The sequence below is a fragment of the Leucoraja erinacea genome, chromosome 13 (assembly GCF_028641065.1).
Source record: "Leucoraja erinacea ecotype New England chromosome 13, Leri_hhj_1, whole genome shotgun sequence".
NCBI lineage: Eukaryota > Metazoa > Chordata > Chondrichthyes > Rajiformes > Rajidae > Leucoraja > Leucoraja erinaceus.
Genome location: NC_073389.1, coordinates 10,831,265 through 10,842,837, shown reverse-complemented (window position 1 = coordinate 10,842,837; position 11,573 = coordinate 10,831,265). Strand labels below are relative to the sequence as shown.

Here is an 11,573-nt window from a genome sequence, read left to right as displayed (position 1 = left end):
ATACCCTTGAGTGAATATGCTTTCAATAGGAAAAGTGAGTGGCATTGGATTAAAGTTATGGAGCCACAGCATCATACAGCAGAGAAACATGCCCAGACCATTTCAGACAGAAAAATAGCCTTCTATACTAATTACATGTACTAGCATTTGGCAAAATAGATACTCTGCCAGTTACTTTCAAAATGTTGTAAGAGTATCATTTCAGGCAGTGTGTTCCACATAACAAGCAGTTCAGTCTTCTTCTTAGGCACTGAAAGTTTAGCCACAATCTTTATTGCCGTAATTAGGACTGGAAGAGAGGCAGGTTAGAACGCTTATATAAAATACAGCCAAAGTAATGTTATACTGGCATTATTCTGTGTTTGGTATCTGACTTCAAGCTTGAGTTAGTGGAGGAATGGGTGAATGAAAGCCAGGAAGATGATCGTGGCTCTGCTCCGATCTCTCCCTACATTGCCCCATGAATGTCAAAGTCTTCCCAAATGCAGCTGTTCGTTCCTGTTCTGTGCTCCTTTGCCCTTCCAGTAAAGGAGGTGGCCTGTTGAGCACAGTGCCACAGACTATTACTCATGCACATATTAGCATTGTGCAGCTAATTCTTGTTGGAAGCTTATTTTATGAGCTCAGTGTTACAGCTGTTTTTGCATCAATAGTTCTTGTTCTGCACCATTGCCAGAGAGTATTCCCTGTTCACATTTGCTCTTCGGGGCCCAATCCCTTTTACAATTAAATGCAGTAACATACTTAAAGGCAACAATAATTAATCCGGAGACAATACAATGAGACTGGTGTTGCTTGGTATTGTATGTTGATGATGTAATCATATGTTATTGAATCACATCTACTAGGGTTAATTCCCTAACAGCAACAGACAGGAAAGGATGAACAGAGAGTAAAATAATGAGATGCAACACAATGGAGAGAGAGAGGAAATGAATGAAGGATATTGCCTGGTGCAATGAAGCATGTTCAACAGAAGACACAAAGTGCTGGAGTAACTCAGCGGGTTAAGCAACATCTCTGGAGAACATGGATAAGAGATGTTCCGGGTGAAGATCCTTCTTCAGACTGGGTGTGGTGGGGGAGAGGGGTGGAGGAAGCTGGAAGGGAGGTGGGAGCAAGACAAATCCTGACAAATGATAGGTGGATAGAGGTAAAGGGGCTGTCCCACTGCGGCGACCTAATCCGCGAGTTCAGAAGAGTATCTTCGACCTTCAAGCTCGAGGGCACTCGCCTGGAAAACCTCGAGCTGGATCAACCGTCAGCGATGAAACCGCGTGCTGGATCGGCCAACCGCATACACACAAACGCATCGCAAAGACGGGGGCCAGGGAAAGCGGGGAAACGCTGTCTGAAATTCACACCCGCGATGAAGAGGAAGGTAAAAGACGGCTGCACAGTAACGGTACTTTCTTTAGCGACGCCCGCTGAAGAGGAAGGAGAAGGGGGGGAGAGAAGGGGGGCTGCAGAGTAACGGTAAGGGGGGTCTTTAGCGAGGGGGGGCTGGGGGGGGGAGAGAGGGGGAAGAAAGAGATAGGGGGGAGAGAGAGAAGGGGGGGAGAGAAGGGGGGGGGGAGAGAAGGGGGGGAGAGAAGGGGGGGGGGGAGAGAAGGGGGGGGGGGGAGGGGGGAGAGGGGGGGAAGGGGGAGAAGAGGGGGGGGAGAGAAGGGGGGGGAGAGGGGGGGGGGGAAGAGAGAAGGGGGGGGAGAGGGGGGGGGGGGGGAGAAGGGGGGGGGGGGAGAAGAGGAGGGGGAGAGAAGGAGGGGAGAGAAGGAGAGGGAGAGGGGGGGGGGGAAGAAGGGGGGGGGAGAAGAGAGTGGGGGGGGGGGAGAGAAGGGGGGGGGACGAGAAGGAGTGGAGACACTTGAAGGGGGGTGGGAGAAGAAGAGAAGGTAGAGACACTTTTAAGAAGTCAGCCAACATTTATTAAAGTTTAGCTGGCATTTAACCTACCAGTCAGTTTTCCTTGGTCCTGAAAACTCCAATGAGCCAATTAAAGTGACCGGTCAGTGAAGGAGATTGCCTACGGCTGCCCTCGACTGCCTGTAACTAGGTAGCGACCCCACTCCACTGCACTACGAGTGAAAAAGAACCATGCCGACCAATTTTTAATCACGGAAAATTTTTCAACATGCTGAGAAATTTTCCGTGACCTATCTGAGGCCGCGAGGATGCGGGAACTTCCCTCGAGCATGAAGGAGAGTTCCAGTGACTTCATAGGACCTACTAGGACCATGTGTAAACCATGCTGCGAGTTTGAGTCGAGGGAAAACTCTTCTAAACTCACAGATTAGGTTGCCGCAGTGGGACAGCCCATTAAGGATGTTTTTTGATCACACCACTCTACCTGTATCCACCTACCACTTACTTGTCCTACCCTATCCATCTTCTACTTTTCTTCACCCCACCCCATTACAATCAGTCTGAAGAAGGGTACTTGATCTTGAAACATCATCACCTATCCATGTTCTCCAGAGATGCTGCCTGATCCACTGCACACTCCAGCACTTTGTGACTCTTTTTGTAAAACAACATCTGCTATTCCTTTTGTCTGCACCTTCATTAGAACTGGCTAAAAGGAATTTCAACACTGTTGGGCAAAAATGTCACTAATTCCGGACTTTTCTGTGATGATAGGTGGATAGAGGTACACTTTTTTCGTGACACATTTTTGAGAAAAAAATGTCACGAATTTCAAAGTTTCAATGTTAGGATCTGTTTCTTTGCGACAATCGTTGAAACTAGCAGCATGGAAAGACCATTGATTGGGTCCATCGAGTCTGGTCCTGATTTCTCTATTTTTTTCCTGACTGCGTTGCAATTTTCTTTTGGCAGTTCCCATTGAATGTGCTTTTTTATCCTTTCGATCAGGTGTATCATTTCCCTTTCTCCTCCCCTCCCCCCCCTTGATTCACACACACACACACCCTCCCCTTCCTTTCTCTCTCCCCCTCTCTTCATCGTTGCATCCGCTGCTCTCATTCACAGCCAGCTAACAGTTGGCTCCTTCAAGCTTCACCCTCTCCAGAGAGACGGCTGGCCAGGCGTCCAGTCAGGTCTGAGCCACGATGAGCGACACGACTCCGGCTATTACCACGGGTTAGACCTCATGCTCCCGGGGCATAGCTGGCGAACTAGGTGCTGAAGTGAAAGAACCGTGGGTGCTTCGGGATTTATTATTGCGCTGAAGAGCGGCGCTAACGGTGCTGACAGCCCTGGGGACTTGCCGCTCGTTTTTTACATGGTAAGGACTCAGAATCTTAAAGTATTTTAATATTTTATCGCCAGATAAATGTGAGAGAACCCGTTCCCAATTATTATTCTCATTGGTTTCGAAAACCACTGTTAATCGCGCCTTATATTGTCTTCTTCACTTTAGAAATGATACGTTTGCCCTTGTACGCGGCTTTGTACAAGCAAGAACGATCAAGTTTACAGGATTTTAATATTTTATTGTAACTCGGAAAGTGATCGTGTGTTTTCTATCATCAGTGGCAAACTCAACGTCCAACAAGGTCAGGTCGACCAAATGAAGAAGCAAATAGATGACTTTTCATAGGCACCCGACTATACTAATGCACCCCTTAGCCTATACAATGAACAAAACACAAAGTGCTAGAGAGGACTTCAGGAGGTCAGGCAACATATGGGGTGGAGAATGTGTAGGAAGGAACTGCGGATAATGGTTGAAACCGAAGATAAACACGGAAAGCTGGAGTAACTCAGCGGGTTACCCTTCTTCAGTTCCCCTGTTCCTTTTCTCCGGAGATGCTGTCTGAGTCTGACCCGTTGACTTACTCCAGCTTTGTATGTCAATCTGGGGAGAGAATGGAAAGACGAGTCTCCGGTCAGGACTTTACTAATACATTGATAGCCTATTCGTTGATCGTTTTAAAGGGAAGTCTATCAATAGTCGTAGATTAACCCGTGTTGAGCCATGTGTTAGCCCGTGGAAGCCACTTGAGCGGCACAGAGACAAAAGCCGCTGCCTCGCAGCGCCAGGGACCCAGGTTCAATCCCGGTTTCGGATGCTGTTGCAAAGACGTGCAATGTTTGTAAGTTAATTGGCCTTTGTAAATTGCCCCCAACAAGGGGTAAAATCTGAGGGGTTGGTGGGAATGTAAGGAATTTCTTTTTAAAATACAATTAGTGTCGGCGCGGAAACGAGGAATTGTTCTGCAATATTCTGTGAAACTTGATTCATTCTTTAAATCTGAGAAGACGGTTCCGAATGGTCTTATACAGTCCGGCAGCTCAAATTAGACGGCTTTTTGAAAACCGTTGTTGCCACAGTTGTTAAAAGTGCAAACCTATAACAGCTTGGCAAAGAAAACAAGATCATCGATGCCACCAATGTCCCATTAACTGAAGAAAATAAAGAGAAAAGGAGGTGCAATGCGTGCATGTAGCGTCAGAGAAATAAAACGAGGGGTTGAGAAATTAGATTATGGAAAGGATTTGGAAATATAATTAAAATGAAAAAAAAAGTAGATGACATTGTTAAAGATCTAGAACTACCACAGCTGAAGAAATAACCCTTCTAATAGAAAACGAGTGGTGAGGGGGTGGGTGTACACTCTAGAAATGTAACATTAAATAAAACAGAAAATGCTGGGAAACAAAACTCTGCAGCATCCGTGGAAAGATAAATTGTCAACACATTAGGTCGAAAACCCTTCATCGGAACTGAGAAAGAAAGTCTCTGACTTCCACCCGATGAGGGATCACGAAAGTGAAATATGTTTCTCTTTCCACAGATGCAGCCTGCCTTGCTGAATGCATCCAGCATTTCCTGGGTTATCTTACACATGCAGTGAGTTATTTTCTGGTGCAGTGAGGTTGATTGGCAATCGTGAACCAGCAGTCACATTGTTGAAACAATAGCCACATCTGATAATCGTGGGCAACTACTTCCAGAAAATAACAGAGAGAGCAACTGCAAGGTACAGTTTTCATTCATCTAATTCTAAACAGTTGAGTTTTGCTAAACGAACAAAAAATATTCATAACTGGCATTGTGGACATAGCAGACCAATAAGTGTTTTCGGGGGTGCACAGGGTTGACCTGCTGCAATGGTGAGGTGCAATAGACAATAGGTGCAGGAGTACGCCATTCGGCCCTTCAAGCCATTCACTGTGATCATGGCTGATCATCCACATTCAGTACCCTGTTCTTGCCTTCTCACCATATCCCCTGACTCTGCTATCTTTAAGAGCTCTATCTAACTCTCTCTTGACAGCATCCAGAGAATTGGCCTCCACTGCCTTCTGAGGTAGAGAATTCCACAGATTCACAACTCTCTGGGTGAAAACGTTTTTCCTCATCTCTGTTCTAAATGGCCTACCCCTTATTCTTAAACTGAAGCCCATGGTTCTGGACTCCCCCAACATCAGGAACATGCTTCCTGCCCCTAGCGTGTCCAATCCCTTAATAATCTTGTATGTTTCAATAAGATCCCCTCTCACCCTTCTAAATTGCAGAGTATACAAGCCGCTCCATTCTATCAACATATGACAGTCCCGCCATCCCGGGAATTAACCTCGTGAACCTACACTGCACTCCCTCAATAGCAAGAATGTCCTTCCTCAAAATTTGGAGACCTAAACTCCAAACTCCACACAATAATTCAGGTGTGGGCTCAAGGTGTGTGCAAAGGGGTTTCCAGGGCTGGGACTGGGTCCAGAAGACCATGGTGGCAAGAGGCCAGGAGAAAAGGAAGAGGGTGAAGGATTGGAGATGGAAAGAGATGAAGGTTGACATAGCAGGTGGTGGGGGTGCCTATGAGTTCTGATCAAGGGTTGCTACCACTGTTGCTGGGAGTGGTAGCCCAAGATGACGAGGCATGCAACTCAAATAAAGTTGCCCAACGTGACTCAACTCCCAGCACCAGACTGGACCTGCTCAGACTGGGATGCCCCTTGAAGTCTCTTAGTTACTGACCCGTCTGTTAATGCAAGAAAAATAAGTGTTTGAGCAATTCAATGGGTGAGGCAGCATCAGTGGAGGATGGAGGACATTGATAGGTGACATGTTGGGTCAGGACCCTTCTTCAGACCTTCAGAGATGTGACCTGACCCTGTGAGTTACTTCAGCACTTTGTTCTTTTTCTGTAAACTAGCATCTGCAGTTCCTTGTGTCGCTATGAATGATTGTGTTTGGAAAATTAAGGCATTGGCCCATACAATAAATGGCAACATACTTAAAAGTTTACAGGAGCAAAGATGCCTTTGAGAAAATATTTAACAATCTTAGACAATAGACAATAGGTGCAGGAGTAGGTCTTTCAGCCCTTTGAGCCAGCACCGTCATTCAATATGATCATGGCTGATCATCCACAATCAGTATCCTGCTCCAGCCTTCTCCCCATATCCCCTGACTCCGCTATCTTTAAGAGCTCTATCTTACTCTCTCTCGAAAGCATCCAGAGAATTGGCCTCCACTGCCTTCTGAGGCAGAGAATTCCACAGATTCACAACAGAGGGTGAAAAAGTTTTTCCTCATCTCCGTTCTAAGGCTTACCCCTTATTCTTAAACCGTGACCCCTGGTTCTGGACTTCCCCAACATCGGGAATTGGTGGATAAGGCAGTTAAAAAGCACCCAACTAATTTGTAGAGCCAGAAGGTGTCAGTTGACATTTTGTGTCAAGCCCTGACATAGTCCTGATGCAGGGACTCAACTTGATGCACCTATTTACACCTTTTGCCTTCACAGACTTTGCTTGACCCACTGAGTTCTTCCAACGTTTTGTTTGTGTTCGAGATTCCAGCATAAAAAGCCTCTTTTGTGTTCACAAAGATACTGACCAGGAGGTGACGTTGATCACAATGGAATTGTATAAAACATTACTCAGGCCACAGTCTGAACACTGCATTCTGTTCAGGCCACCATACAATGGAAAGGTTGTTGCAATGGTAGAGAAGGTACAGAAGCATTTTACAGGAATCATGCTATGGATTGGGCATGTTCAGTTATGTGGTAAGATTGTTTAGGCTGGAACATAGGAAGAAATATGGGAGACTGAAATGAAGTGCATAAAATTATCAAGGGTGAAAAAAGGAGATGTATCCTCTAACAGAGAGGCTGGTAACTAGGAGATATAGATTGGTAGGAAGGAACTAGATGCTGGTTTAAACCGAAGATAGACACAAAAAGCTGGAGTGACTCAGCATGTCAGACAGCATCTCTGGAGAAAAGGAATAGGTGACATTTCGGGTTGAGACCCTTCTTCAGACTGAGAGTCAGGTGATGCAGAGAAATATAAAACAAATGAATGAAAGATATGCAAAAAAGTAATGATGATAAAGGAAATAGGCCATTGTATAGACAATGAGACTCAACAAGCTGACTATGAAGCTGGTACAACTTTGGTGGGGGAGGGATGGAGAGAGGGAGAGAGGGAGATGCAAGGGTTGATTACATTAGTACATTGTTAGATTGGTACAGTCAATGGTGCATTGAAGTGACTGAGAAGAATTGAAAGGATTCCTCTTAGCCAAGGAATGATAGAGTCTGAATCAATCCTGCCTGAAAGGATGGTGGGGGCAGAAATCCATCTCGCATTAAAAAAAAAAACACCTGCAGAAACGCTAGATGGACTATAAGCTATAGGGCAGCAGACCAATAACTGGAAGATTAAATAGGTATTTCTCAACCCGGATGGGGAGCACAGGTAGCTGCTTTCAGTGCCATTACTGTCTGATTCCTGGGGTTTCCACACATATATATATATATGTGTCCCGAGGGAAAATACTATAGGATGAATGCTGATGTCTCAGCTAGCAGATTATTTCTGTTGTCCTTTCTCTTGTTGCCAATAAAAAAGCTTGGCCGCTACTTTTAATGTGATTCAGTACAGAAGCCAAGTAGAACTTAAATGCTGGAAAAACTAATCACACAACACAACATTTTTTATATAATCCTAACTTTAATCTTTTAAATTATACAAACCTGCAATTGTTACGGAAATAAACCACTCCTGTGAAAAAAAAAACGAACCACAGCACCAGTTTTATAACCAGATATATGGATTCATTCGAATTTGATAATTAGTTATAAATGAGATGCCAGTCTTGGAATCGTCCAAGTTGTTCTCTGCACTTTACTAAAACATCAAGTCCAAGCATAAAGCAGCCTACAATATTGAAAGTGAGTCATTTCATCAAGGAATTGTGCAAGATTTAACAGAATTAAGTTATGGAAACATTTAAGTCTGAATATTCCTAGTTGGTGAGAAACAGGTTTAACACAGAATATTAAATAAAATGCTGACTCTGAATGAAATAGTTTCTCCTTGGGTGAAAAATGGATTTCCCAGCTCTGTTAGAACTTGTTGACAGTTGTAGCTTTGTCAAGTCACCTGGTTTATTAAGTGAGACTCAGTCTGAAGAAGGGTCTCGACCCGAAATGTCAGCCTGTCCACGTTCTCCAGCCATCTGTGTCTTTGTCTGATTCTCTTTGAAAATAATACATTACAACGCTTGCTTTACTAATATGACAAATATCTTAATAATTCAATTTAAAATTAATCATACATTGCAATCTTTTCCAATTTATTTCATTGGAAACCAACCTTGTGCACCAATTTGACCACAGCTCTTCAAGATCATAGATGGCAGCATCTATGCTTTTTGAGCATATTTTTAATTTTTTATTTTGCAGAGACAGTTGTTTTTCACAGGTGCAAGGTTAAATATTTAAAATATTTCATATTTGATTAAAAAGATTGGTCTTCAGCAATTATTTAACATATTGCATTATATAATTTTGTCATTTATTCTCCGTTAAGATTAGCATTAGTTTATTTTCAGTTAAAATCAGGTCTTTCAGCACTTGTGATCCACACTCCCATATAAAACATGCTTTGTTGTTTGCAGCAAATCAGTTTTCAGGTAGATTAGTTAAATTGCATCACATTCATAAATATATTTTTAGGTAAAGGTCTGCTTCATAAAGGCCATGCATTCGTGACAATATAAATCAGCATAAGCAGAGAGCAGGAACAGTATCAAATATGGAAACCTGTGCAGGTCAGACTGATCGTGTCCGACCTCTGTTTAGATTACCAATTTCATCAAAGGTATAAACTTTGCTGCAAGGCATTTTAAAGAGAATACCAAAATATACATATCTGAATCTCTGAATCCTACAAAATTCAAGAAGATTATCAAGAAGGTTATCAAGTCTGCAAGAAATATATAGTTAAAAATATTAAAATTGAAAGTATATATACGTTGTAAACAGTTGGAATTTCCTGGTTTGTTATATGTTTGCATGTGCCAGATCAATATTGCCACAGTTCTTAAATAACCTTCAAAGCATTTGCACATCACTGATATGCATTTTGACAAATAGGTGACAAAGCACTTATCATGGTAATAAAGCAAGATTCAGAATCATGTGTACACTAAAGTTAATGTACGATTAGGACAAAAGTTATGAAATGTAGGATTTTGAAGCAATAATGGCCATGGCTTTTTCAGAAATATGCTTATCTATGTATTCTTACTTTTACTATGTAATGAACAGGAATGGAAGAGAGTGGATCACTGCTTATTTTCTGCTCTTAAAAATAATGCCCCACATCCATGTAGTCTTGTGCTGAGGCCAGGCACCAGCTCTCAGACACTTCCTCATCCCTACCTATTGACCATGATGTCACAGACGAACACCAGGCCATTATCTCTCTAAATATTTCTGATCTCATCTCCTCTGGCAATCTCCGCTCCACAGTCTCCAACCTCATCGTTCCCTAGACCCGCACTGCCCGCTTCTATCTTATCCCCAAAATCCACAAACAGGACTGCCCTGTCAGACCCATTGTTTCTGCCTGCTCCTGCCCCATTGAGCTCATCTCCACATACCTTGATCCCATCCTAACCCCCCTCCCCCCCCTTTGTCCAATCCCTTCCCACCTACATTCAAGACACCACATGCCATTCAACTCTTGCATAGCTTTTAATGTCTAGCCCCCCATTGCTTCATCTTTACCATGGTTGTCCAGTCCCTTTGCATCTCCAACCACCACCAGAAAGGATTTCCAGTTCTTCCGCAAACAGAGAGCCAATTAATTTCACTCCTCTCGGCCTGGCAGAACCTGTCCTCACCCACAACAACCTCAATTATGAATCTTCTCACTTTCTCCAAGGTAAAGATATAGCATGGGCGCTCGCATGGGCCCCAGCTATGCCTGCTATTTTGTAGGTTACACCGAACAGTCTATTTCAGGAGTACCCTAGTACCATCCCCTAACTCTTTCTCCACTACATCAACGACTGCATCAGAGTTGCCGACTGTACCTGCAGACCTCGTGGATTTCATTAACCTCACCACCAATTTCCATCCTGCCCTCAAATTCACCGCAACTATCTAGGACACCGCTCTCCCCTTTCTAGATCTCCCTGTTTCCATCACAGGGAAAGACTATTGACTAACATTTACTACAAATCTGTTGATTCCCAGTTGTCTGGACTCCACTTTCTCCCACCCTGCTTCTTGCAAAGACATCATCCCCTACTCTCAACTCCTCGATCTCTGCTGCATTTGCTCCCAAGATGAGACTTTCCATTATAGGACATCCAAAATGTCCTCTTTCTTTAGTAAATGTGGTTTCCCCCCTGCTGTCATAGATGGATCCCTAAACTCAGTATCCCACAGTATTGCTCTCACTCCCATGTTCCTATCTCCACCCCTTTCTGCCTTTTGTAGTTCGCTCTGCAACTCCTTTGTTCCCTAATCTCTTCCCACCCAAACCACACCACCCCTCCTCCCTCAGTACTTTCCGGTCGGGATTGGTCCCAACCTGGAATATCTTCTAATGATGTTCTCTATAGTTGATACATGACCCCCTGTTACTCCAGCATTTTTGTGTCTTTTTTTGTAACACAGCACCGGCATTCCTTATGTCTCTAGAAGTTGGGACGTTATGTTACAGTTGTACAAGATGTTGGTGAGGTGTACTTGGAGTATCGTTCAGTTTTGATCTCCCTGCCATAGGAAAAATGCATAGGGAGAAGTTGGGCAGGCTAGGACTTTATTCCTTAGAGTGCAGGAGGCTTTGAGGTGCTCTTTTGGTGGTGTATAAAATCATGAGGGGAAAAGACAGGATGAATGCACAGTCTAAGGGCATATATTTTACATGAGAGGGGAAATATTTAATAGGAACCTGAGGGGTAACGTTTTCACACAAATGATGTTCAGTATATAGAATGAACTGACAAAGAAAGCAGTTCAGCAGATACAATAATCTATACATAACTATAACTCGACCTTGTACTCTTCCAGTTTGCGCGGTTTATCGATTTGCGCAAAAACGGTATGCGATAGCGTTATCTTTCGCCAGCTTACTCACCATTCTCCTGTGCTGCGAGTGCAACATTTTGTTCCGATTGGTGGTATATTGTAAAAGTTAGTGAGGTTTAAAAATCTTAAAAACTGCGCATGCGCAGATCGATCTCCTTTCCTGCCAGTAAGCGCTGCACGGATTGGTCTTTTCTCCTGTCACTCTGGAGGACGGTCTGCCCCTTCCTGCGCCATTGCATCTTTACTGGAGCTGAGGGACGCTGTGGGTGGTCG

At 43.9% G+C, this 11,573-nt stretch overlaps 1 protein-coding gene across 3 annotated transcripts in view; it reads left to right on the top strand.

The window, feature by feature from the left end:
- Positions 1–2,955: 2,955 nt before the first annotated feature.
- Positions 2,956–11,573, top strand: part of drd3 (dopamine receptor D3) — a 58,269-nt gene continuing 49,651 nt past the window's right edge. For 2 of the 3 annotated variants that reach the window (XM_055644444.1, XM_055644442.1), the window contains exons 1-2: positions 2,956–3,244; positions 4,758–4,943. The gene's annotated coding sequence lies outside the window, so the exon portion shown is untranslated. The remainder of the gene's footprint in view (positions 3,245–4,757; positions 4,944–11,573) is intronic. The other variant, XM_055644443.1, reaches the window with a different exon arrangement.